The following is an 11,639-nucleotide window of genomic DNA, read 5'->3' on the forward strand; positions in this document are numbered from 1 at the left end:
AGCAGCGTTAAAAAACTGCATGCTGAACTAGTAGGAAGGGTACGCCATCCAAATTTAATGTTCTTCAGAAAAGTCTTTCCCAATAATGTTCCCCAATAACTTCCTCAAGTTAAGTTCTGTTTCTGGAAAAAGTTGAGCCTTAGATGCTGCAACAGTTCATTTCTGCCTCTTCAGCAGAATATATTTCAGAATAGTTTATTTATTTAATAGCCATAAATACAGTAAACATAGATTGTCTTCTTTAAGCAATCCCATGCCAGCATCATAGTGTTTATAGCCAAAGGCTAATTTGTCATGTCAATTATTGTCTTTTAAGAAGAAGATTATCTTTTCTTGTCCTGCAATTATTTTTTCTTTTTTTAAATGAAAACATTAAGAGTTGAGCTCTTTTGACCCCCCCCCCCCTCTCTCTCTCATACACACACACACACACACACACACACACACACACACACACACACACAATTCTTTTAAAATTGTACATTCACTTTCAACATGTTTTTTACACTCTCCATAACTTTGTCAAGCCAATCTGTTGTATTTATTTTTTACAGTATTGCTGACAAAAAGGTTATTTTTTCTTTCCTGCCCCTGAGTAATATCTCCATAATGATACTTCTACCAGAAAGACTCCCGGGGAGAAATATATTAATATATTCCCGGGGAGAAATATATTAACAATAGTGCATTTATTAACAGCTCAGCAAGATGATAGTGTACAGAGTCATTTTGGCGTAGGCCCCGTCCGAAGAGCATAATCCGAGGGTCTCGGATCTGCAATTCCTGCCTGAAGACGAGGGCAGGGGCGCAGCCCACCCCCAAAAATGGGTGGAGTGTAAATCCACCGGGACGGGGCCCGCCAACCCCCAAAAGTTGGTAAATGATTATACCCACCGGTCTAAAATCTTGGGATTCCTGAAATAGAGACTGAAGTTATTATATAATAGAAGTAAAAGGAGAAAAGATACAGCATGCCTATGGCTTAGAATTTTTTTTTTTTTTTTTATACATATAAGACATTTGCCAGTTCACTCATAGGAACGCAGAGATGAGGTCTTATTGGATCATCCGAACGGCCGCCTTGGCGGAATAATAATCAGGCCTCATTTCACCACACAGACGAGCTGCATTTTTTTAAATTTTTTTTTTTATTATTTTTTTATTATTATTATTATTATTATATTGTGGTGACCTACAAGTTAAACGGTATGAGACATTCACCCAGACGCGGCCCCTTTAAGGGAGCGGGTTTTTCCGGCAGAGAAGTTCCGGTTTCACGTTGTGTGAGAGTTGTTTACATTGCTCGCTGTACCGTTTGGAAAATTATGTTGAAGTGTTAGTAAAGCTGACTCAACGCATCTCCGTCTCTTGTCTCATCACTTACTGCACTCCACATTGGTGACCCGACGCGAGTTGAATAAGGTTGGATTATGTTACACGACGGCGGTGGTGAAAATGATGCCGTTGCGGCGCCCGCCTCTGCTATCGGCGCGGCTAATGTCGGCGCAGCTAATGTCGGCGCGATCTACGCGGCCACCATCAAATTGCCGGACTTTTGGCAGAACAATCCACGGCCATGGTTTCAACACATCGAGGCCCAGTTCCAGCTAAGAGGAATAACGCAGGACGTTACGAAGTATTTCCATGTGGTAACAGCTTTGGATGCCTCGACGACAGCCAGGGCTATGGCACTATTAGAGGCTCCTCCGGCTGAAGGCAAGTACGATGCACTTAAAGCATTCCTGTTGCGCCTCTTTGAGCTGTCAGAGCTGGAGAAAGCAGACCGCCTGCTGTCCCTGAATGGCCTTGGCGATAGCAAGCCTTCAGAGTTAATGGAGAGGATGCTGACTGTGTTGGGAGCAGCGGATCCGTCATTCCTCTTCGCCCACATTTTCCTGCGGCAGCTTCCAGCACCCGTGCGCACCGCACTGGCCAGTTCTTCCCTCCTTTCCTCCAGGGACTACCGGGCGCTGGCTGTGGAAGCAGACAGGATTTTCCTTGCCAACCGGCAGCAGTTTGTGCATGCGCTGTTGCCCCCTCATCACACGTCTGCCCCAGGTCCGCCCCCGGGGGACGACCATGGCACGGCAGCTGCTGTGACAGCCCGCCGACAGCGTGAGGACGGCTGGTGTTATTACCATTCCAGGTTTGGGGCCAAGGCCAAACAGTGTCGTCAGCCTTGCAGTTTTGGAGCCCAGGGAAAAGCCAGGGCCGGCGCTCATTAGCAGCTATGGGTGCTGGCCGTGACTGCAAGCTGTTATTCATCACTGACGCCTTGTCTGACCGGCGGCTGCTGGTTGATTCTGGGGCTCAGCGCAGCATCCTGCCGGCGAAAATTGTGGATACTATGGCTGGCGGGCATGGCCCCCCGATGGATGCCGCTAACGGCACACCCATTCGTACTTATGGCACGAGGTATGTGGAAGTATGTTTCGGCGGGCGGCGTTTCGGCTGGGATTTCGTCATGGCCGCTGTGTCTACGTCTCTCCTGGGGGCAGATTTCCTCTGCGCTTACAGACTGTTGGTGGATGTTACAAACTGCCGCCTTATCGACGCACTTTCTTTTGCTTCATACCCCTGCACGCTGGGAGGGCCGGGGGCACTTTGTCTGTCGAATACGCTGGCCACCAGAGACCTGTATCAACGCCTACTGGCTGAGTTCCCAGACATCACCACGCCCACATTCTCATCGGCTGTGGCTAAGCACGGCGTGGAGCACTACATCACCACGGTGGGCCCCCCAGTCTACGCACGGCCCCGACGCCTCGACTCTGCCAAGCTCGCGATCGCCAGGGAGGAGTTCGCCACTATGGAGCACCTCGGCATTGTGCGACGCTCCAACAGCCCGTGGGCTTCCCCCCTGCACATGGTGACCAAAGCTGATGGCAGTTGGTGTCCCTGTGGTGATTTCCGTCGCCTGAACAACGCCACCACCCCCGATCGGTACCCTGTGCCGCACATACAGGACTTCTCCGCCCACCTGGCCGGCGCCACCATCTTTTCAAAGGTGGACCTGGTTCGTGGTTACCACCAGGTGCCAGTCCACCCACAGGATGTCCCCAAGACAGCAGTCATCACGCCCTTTGGCCTTTTCGAGTTTCTACGGATGCCTTTCGGCCTCAAGGGGGCAGCGCAGACGTTTCAGCGCCTTATGGACTCTGTGCTGCGGGACATGCCTTTCCTGTTTGTTTATTTGGATGACATTCTTGTGGCCAGCGTGTCCGCAGACGACCACCTGTTGCATCTCAGGCAGTTGTTCGGCCGACTCAGTGAGCATGGTCTCATCATCAACCCGGCCAAGTGCGAGTTTGGCCGGTCATCCATCACTTTCCTCGGCCACCATGTCACCCCACAGGGGGCCGTTCCCCTCCCAGCTAAGGTGGACGCCGTAGCCAGTTTCCCATGCCCGCTTACTGTAAAGTCCCTGCAGGAGTTTCTGGGTATGGTGAACTTCTACAACCGTTTCCTCCCCCATGCAGCCCAACTCATGCGACCCTTGTACGACGCCTTGCGGGGTGGAAAACCGGCAGACGTGTTGGACTGGTCCCCAGAGATGACGGAGTCTTTTCATGCTGCCAAAACTGCACTGGCCAACGCTGCTCTGCTGGCGCACCCGTCTCCAACCGCCCCCATTGCTCTTACCACAGATGCCTCTGATTATGCCGTGGGGGCTGTGTGTGAACAGTGGGTGGGCGGAGCCTGGCAGCCGCTAGCCTTTTTCAGCAGGAAGCTCCGTGACAATGAGAGGAAGTACAGCACCTTCGACAGGGAACTCCTTGGTATTTTCCTCGCTACTCTGCATTTCCGTTTCCTGTTGGAGGGCCGGCAGTTCACGGCTTTCGTTGACCACAAGCCGCTGACGTTCGCCATGGCCAAGTCTTCGGAGCCATGGTCTGGTCGACAGCAGCGCCAGCTCTCTGCCATCTCCAAATACACTACTGACATACAGCATGTGGCTGGCAAAGACAATTTCGTCGCAGACTGCCTCTCCCGGGCGATCACTGGGTCTGTCCACTTGGGCCTTGACTACGCAGCCATGGCTGAGGAGCAGGCTGCGGACTCTGAGGTGCAAGCCTACAGAACAGCCCCTACGGCGCTGCTCATGGAAGATGTGGCATTTGACACGGCCAACGCTACACTCCTCTGTGACGTCTCCACGGGCCAACCGCGCCCCATGGTACCTGCTAGCTGGAGGCGAAGGGTTTTTGACGCCATCCACAGCCTTTCCCACCCCGGGGGGAAGGCCTCCACCAAGCTGGTGGGGGCCAAGTTCGTATGGCCAGGCCTACGGAGGGACGTTAGGGCCTGGGCTGCCGGAGGGGCTAAGAACTTTGTTGTGGATATGGGAGGTAGGCCTGAGCGGGTGGCTATAGACCGTCTCAAACCTGCTCATCTGGATATTGGTGAACCCATTCAGCTGGGCCAACCCCCAAGGAGAGGACGCCCGCCGGCGGCAGCCTCGGCACCTGCTCATGCCCCTAGCACTGTCCCTGCCCCGCCCCTGGCCCTTTGCCCCCCTCCTGTTAAGCGCAGCCGGTATGGCCGCCTGGTCCGCCCCCCTATACGTTGACTGTTAGGGACTGTGAGGAGCTGGACTGTTCGGTTTGGGGTACCTGTTCGGGCTGGGCCTGTTATATGGGGTGAATTCTGGGGGGGGCTGTGTGGTGACCTACAAGTTAAACGGTATGAGACATTCACCCAGACGCGGCCCCTTTAAGGGAGCGGGTTTTTCCGGCAGAGAAGTTCCGGTTTCACGTTGTGTGAGAGTTGTTTACATTGCTCGCTGTACCGTTTGGAAAATTATGTTGAAGTGTTAGTAAAGCTGACTCAACGCATCTCCGTCTCTTGTCTCATCACTTACTGCACTCCACAATATAACGTTTACCAGTTACTCCTAGGAAAACACAAAGACAAGGCCTCATTGGACCACATAGCCTTTATAGACCACAGAGACGAGGCTCTGATGAGCCACACGGCCTCAACAGACCACAGAGACGAGGCGTCTAAGCCACAACGGCTGCTAATGCCACATAGAGACGAGGTGGACTGGACAGTACATGAACGAAGCCACTTGGCTAGATGAAAACAGGCGCTTCCTTAATAAAGCAAAATGCTACGGGTCTAAGACCACACATAACCTATGCCCCGAGGGGCGACTGGCCAACTTGGCATCTTTTAAGGACGAGACCAAGCCACTAGGGCAACACATAGACAGACCACGCAAAACACCGGCATCTAAGCCACATTGAACATATGCCCCAGAGGGGCCACTGGCCGATTAGGCATCTTTTTGAAGGACGAGGCAAACATATGCCACAAGGCGCCAAGCCCCACATAAACACGAGGCCCACGTGGCCACAAGGCCACTAATGCCACACATAGACAGACATACTTAAGACAAGGCTACTAGGCCACATTTAACCATGCCATGAAGGCCACAAGACCACGAGACAAGGCCACATTAGGCTGCACGGTCACAGTAGACCACACAGAACATAGACCGTTTCCTCGGCCATGATTCCACATTTAGACAAGACGTACAGATGACGGCTGTTAAGCCACACGAAACATGGTCATGAAGGCCGGACGTGGCACGAGGCAATATGTACCATGAGACTGACATAGAGACTAGGCCCCTTTTCTTTGCTAGGCCACAAGGCTACTAAGCCACACTGAATGAGGCCAACGAGACAAAAGCCGCTAGGCCACATTTAACCATGCCATGAAGGCCACAAGACCACGAGACAAGGCCACATTAGGCTACACGGTCACAGTAGACCACATATAACATGAATATCGCATTAAATATATGAATTTATTTATTAATTTTATTGTATTTATTTTTTATTTATTTATTTATTTATATTTATTTATTTTTATTTTTATTATTTTTATTATTATTATTATTATTTATTTTAATTTATTTACTTATTTACTTTTTATAATCGAACATGTAACGAAGGCACAACGGCTGCTACAGCCACATAGAGACAAGGCCACATTGAACAGAGCCGCTAGGCCACACATTAGATGACTAGAGAGTCGTTGAGGAGTGCTGGCTAGAGTAATATAACGGGATGAATAATAACGACACCACCACCAGTAGTTGCATAGAAATTTACCTTATAGTTACTGTAGAGCTTGCTGAGCTTGAAGAATGGTGATAGAATCTGATCTTCTGTATGATTTGAAGGCCGAGGAAAATCACCTACCCAGATGCTTGATGGCTGACATGGGGATTCCTCGTTCAGCTGCTGTAGTAGCTGCCCCAATTCTGAATGAGGGCCGGTGTAGAGAGAGGAGGATAGACTACAGCTTTTAATGACAGAGTTTAAATGGTTCTGACCAGCCTTTGAAAGAGGTGCACCGTTAGGTAAGATGAAGAGAGGGGCAACGTTATAAGTTTTAGGGCGGATTTTAAGAATTTTAACCATAGATGTAAATGGCAAAAATTATTATTGATTTAAGGGAAAGATAAGGTGACGCCGGAGCTTTGAGCGTCGTTTTTGAATGTTAAAGAATTAGAGTGAAGCAACTGGGAGAGAAACAATATCAGAAAAGGAAATGCCGTGAGAAGGATCGAAAATATTAGGATCAAAAGAGAATTCACCTGGACGCATGAACCGTAAAAAGCAGCTAGTACGCTGCTACTAGCAAGATATTGATGTTAAGGGAAAGAAACCGTTGCGGACGGAATTTATGCAACGACGGCAGAGTAATGGCCAGACATTTATTGATCTGTTTAATAGAGGATTTAGCTAGGCCTTAAGGAGTAAACGAATGAAGTTCGGAGAAGAGAATTGGAAAATTAGGATTATTTATTTTTGCTTAGAATTGAATACCTGCGAGGAGCCGGCGGATGGGAGTTTTTTTTTTTTTTTTTTGGAACGAGAAAGGAACACGGACGAAATTAAAATGGAAATACTGGAATTTGGAAGGCTAAACAGAACATAGAAAAGCTAGCAATGCGGACGTGTAAGCTTGAAGTTGTAGGAGCGACACCTTAAGACATATTGTCTAGCCGAAGTAGCATATCGTTTAATTTAATTAATCTCTGCTAGGAGAGGACAGGGTGTTGGGAACGGATTAGGTAGTTTTAGATTCCGTCTAAAACTGGAATCGATCGATAGAGCGCATCAGCAATAACATGGCAGTGCCATGAATATATTTCGAGCTTCAAAGTTAGGATTACGACGACGGATTGCCAGATAAACCGTCTCACTAAAGCTTACTGGAAAGGCGAGATGATCTGCCTTGTTAGTGAGGGCAACCGTGCATTGTTTTCGCAGAACATCGAGATGCGTGGACGAGACTATGAATGGCCCCAGATCGTGCTAGCGACGGCTATGGGGTAAATGTTATGTCGTAGAGCGAGAGCAGACCAATTCGGGTGAGGAAGTTGCAAAACTGCAAATGTGGTCAATTTTCTTTATGAAAAGACGAACGGATTCGTTAAAATAGCGCAAGGAAAGCATTGCTAATTGACTGCGTGTAGCATTTACTGCTCTGTTTAGGAATCTAAGCATGGTTTATATTCAGTGGAGAGAGGTCACCGCGGAGTGAAGCTGTGTTTTTTTTTTTTTTTGCTTACATATTTTGTTCACGTCACAAGTAATAATATCAAGTATAACTAAATAATTGTCATCACCTGTGTACCTTAGCCCGCTCTTCTCGACGTTTCCTGGTGGTTTATAGACGAGTACTCGGATTCACCCTCTGTCGTTTTAAGAATAGCACGACGGCGAGCGCGTCAAGTAACGTCTCGTCCGATTGGGGAGGAGCGCGCGCAGTCTCGGAGGCTCGCGCTGCGAAGCCAGCAAAGTATGAACAAGCTTAATGTGTTCAGCTCCTTGGACGGCCTTGCATCTGACTAGCCTGCTTGATGTCATGATGAGCGCTGTGAATGGAACATGCCAGTTTTTTTTTTTATTATTATTTTTTTTTTAATGTTTTTATTGAACCACCGAAAGGCGAACGAGCAATTCCGTGACGGTAACGGACCAGACTAAACTGGAGTTGTAGAGCGAGAGGAGTGGATTTGGCTGAGAAGGTTTGTGATATTCGTAGAACAAGTTTCTCCTGTACCTTCGGTTAGAGTCAGCCATTAAAGCTAATTCAGATCTAGCTCTTCCCTCCGATCATGAACCTGGCCCAATGTGGCTATGTAAGCTGAATGCGATGGCGAATCGCCGAATTAACTATTCCGGTTATCTGGGATCGTAAATTATGAGAAGCCACATCACCACGTTCTACCATTTTCTGTCAACGGCAGACGAGGGAAGCAGAAGTGAAGCCAAGTTAATATCCTTACCTTAGACAATGTTCACTCTAATAAGAGGGGACACTGCAGCTGGAGACAAGATGCCTACCGGAGACTGAGCTGAGCTGAAGAAAGTTAAAACTAGGAGTTTCGGGTGTGGCAGAGCATCCTGAAATGTTGACTCCTCCGGTTGAAGAACGTTTAGATGGCTGAAGTAGAAGGCACGTCCAATGTAATGCTTAATCCGATGGCTGGGGGAGGAAGCTGGTGGGTTGCAATACGTTAGTGGCTGGGACCGAGCTCGGAGTTATTAAAAGAATGTTCGAACTCGACGTCTTTGATTCCAGGGTCTTGACTGCTTGAAAGAGGCTTTGGATGTCTTGGAGAATTGAGCATTAAAGCTACAAGCTGTGTAACTTTTATAATTATTCTTATCTCTAGCTTGGTTTACATTTACATTTACATTTAATCATTTAGCAGACGCTTTTATCCAAAGCGACTTACAAAAAAAGGGTAGAGCAATAGAAGCAAAGAAACAAACAAAGCCAACAACCTGTAAGTGCTGTAAGAAATCTCAATTAATTAGCAGAGTACACAACTGTTTTTATTTATTTATTTATTTATTTATTTTTTTTATAGCCAGCTACAACAAATACTCACGTACGGAAAATACAGAACACTGGATTTGGATAGCTAAGATAACAACCCATTAGGACTAAGGCTGATGCCCCAACTGTTGTCGTTAATGCGGATTCAGTGGCCCAATGGGTTGGTTTTGTATGGCATTTTAGCTAAACGCGCAGCATAGCCATCGACAGCAAAAACTCACGTACGCAAAATACAGAACACTGGGTTTTGGTAGCTATGATAACTATGTAACATACCCGCCTGAAGGCACAAATCCGGATGAGAGACGTAGATATGATCAGTAAGTGCTATTCTGTATTGGTCAAGTGCAATAGGGTTAGGGTTAGGGTTAGGAAAAGTGCAATTGGAAAAGATGTGTCTTAAGATGTTTTTTAAAAATGGCTACAGACTCGGCAGCACGAATTGAGATCGGCAGGTCATTCCACCAGGTGGGAACGGTCCAGGAAAATGTCCGTGAGAGCGATTTCATGCCTCTTTGGGAAGGAACCACGAGGCGCCGCTCATTCGCAGAACGCAAGCTTCTGGAGGGTGTGTAAGTCTGAACAATTGAGTTTAGGTATAATGGTGCAGAACCAGTGGTTGTTTTGTAGGCGAGAACTAGAGCCTTGAATTTGATGCGAGCAGCCATTGGCAACCAGTGCAGTTTGATGAAGAGAGGCGTAACATGCGTTCTCTTCGGCTCATTAAAGACCACTCTCGCCGCTGCATTCTGGATCAGCTGCAAGGGTTTGATAGTGCATGCTGGAACCCCAGCCAGAAGAGCATTACAATAATCCAGTCTGGAGAGAACAAGAGCTCGAACCAGGAGTTGTGCAGCCTGTTCTGATAGGAAGGGTCTAATCTTTCTAATGTTGTATAAAGCAAATCTGCAGGACCGGGCTGTTGCAGTAATGTGGTCAGTGAAGTTTAACTGGTCATCAATCACAACTCCAAGGTTCCTGGCTGTCCTTGATGAAGTTATGGTCGATGAACCAAGCTGAATGTAGAAATTTTGATGAAGTGCTGGGTTGGTTGAGAAAACAAGTAATTCTGTCTTTGCAAGATTGAGTTTAAGATGATGCTCTTTCATCCAGTCAGAAATGTCTGTCAGACAGGCAGCGATACGAACACTGACTGTAGGATCATCTGGTTGAAATGAGAAGTAGAGTTGAGTGTCATCAGCATAGCAGTGATAGGAAAAGCCATGTTTCTGAATGACGGAACCTAATGATGACATGTAGATGGAGAAGAGAAGTGGTCCAAGGACTGAGCCCTGGGGAACCCCAGTAGCTAGATGATGTGACTTAGACACTTCACCTCTCCATGACACCCTGTAGGACCTACCAGAGAGGTAAGTCCTGAACCACTGGAGGGCAGTTCCTGAGATACCCTTCGTCTTAAGTGTTGACAGGAGGATCTGGTGGTTAACTGTGTCAAAAGCAGCAAACAGATCCGGCAGAATGAGCACTGAGGATTTGGAAGCTGCTTTTGCCAGTCTCAGTGCCTCAGTTACCGAGAGCAAGGCAGTCTCAGTCGAATGGCCGCTTTTGAAGCCGGATTGGTTGTTGTCTAGGAGGTTGTCCCTTTCAAGAAACATAGAGAGTTGATTGAACACAACTCGCTCAAGGGTCTTTGCAATGAAAGGCAGAAGGGATACCGGTCGGTAGTTTTCTAAAAGTGCTGGATTCAGAGAGGGTTTCTTAAGCAGTGGGGTTACCCGAGCCTGCTTAAATGCTGTGGGAAAGGTTCCCGTATGAAGAGAAGTGTTGACAATGTGAGTGAGTGCAGGAGTGATTGAAGAAGAAATAGCCTGAAGGAGGTGAGTGGGTATAGAATCAAGTGGACAGGTAGTAGGGTGATTGGAAAGGATGAGTTTAGAAATATCTGCCTCGGAGAGCGGAGAGAAGGATGGAAGCGTGTTCGTGTTAGTTGTTGAGATGTGCTTGTCAGTTTGTGATGAGGAGAACTGTTTGCTGATGAGGGATGTTTTGTTTGTAAAAAATGATGCAAAGTCATCAGCTGTAAGAGTTGATGAAGGAGGGGGAGGAGGTGGACAAAGGAGAGAGGAGAATGTTTTAAAGAGTTTGCGAGAGTCAGAGCATTTGTTGATTTTGTTGTGGTAGTATGTTGTTTTAGCAGTGGAGACATTTGTAGAGAAAGAAGAGAGAAGTGACTGATACAAGGAAAGGTCAGTATAGTTTTTAGATTTCCGCCATTTCCTCTCTGCCGCCCTGAGTCCAGAGCGATGTTCACGGAGAACTTCAGACAGCCAGGGGGCAGATGGGGTGGGGCGGGCTGGTCTGGATGAAAGGGGGCAAAAACTGTCTAAGGAGGATGTTAGAGTGGAGCAAAGAGTGTCGGTAGCACTGTTAGTGTCCAGTGCTGAGAACTGAGCAGGTGGAGGGAGTGAAGATGATACCATAGTGGATAGGCGAGAGGGAGAGAGGGAGCGTAGATTACGCCGAAAGGTGATCTGTGTTGGAGTGCGTGTTGTATCAGGAGTCAGTATGAGGTTAAGAGTGATGAGAAAGTGGTCTGAGGTGTGTAATGGAGTAACTAAAGTGTTGTCCGTGGAGCAGTTGCGTGTGTATACAAGGTCTAATTGGTTACCTGATCTGTGAGTAGCCGTAGTAGATACTAACTTAAGGTCAAATGAAGTCAGTAGAGTGCTGAAGTCTGCAGCTAGGTGTTTATCAAGATGGATGTTGAAGTCACCAAGCAGAATCAGTGGAGTGCCATCCTCAGGGAAGCT

The sequence above is a fragment of the Pseudorasbora parva genome, chromosome 20, assembly GCF_024679245.1.
Source record: "Pseudorasbora parva isolate DD20220531a chromosome 20, ASM2467924v1, whole genome shotgun sequence".
Taxonomy (NCBI): Eukaryota; Metazoa; Chordata; class Actinopteri; order Cypriniformes; family Gobionidae; genus Pseudorasbora; species Pseudorasbora parva.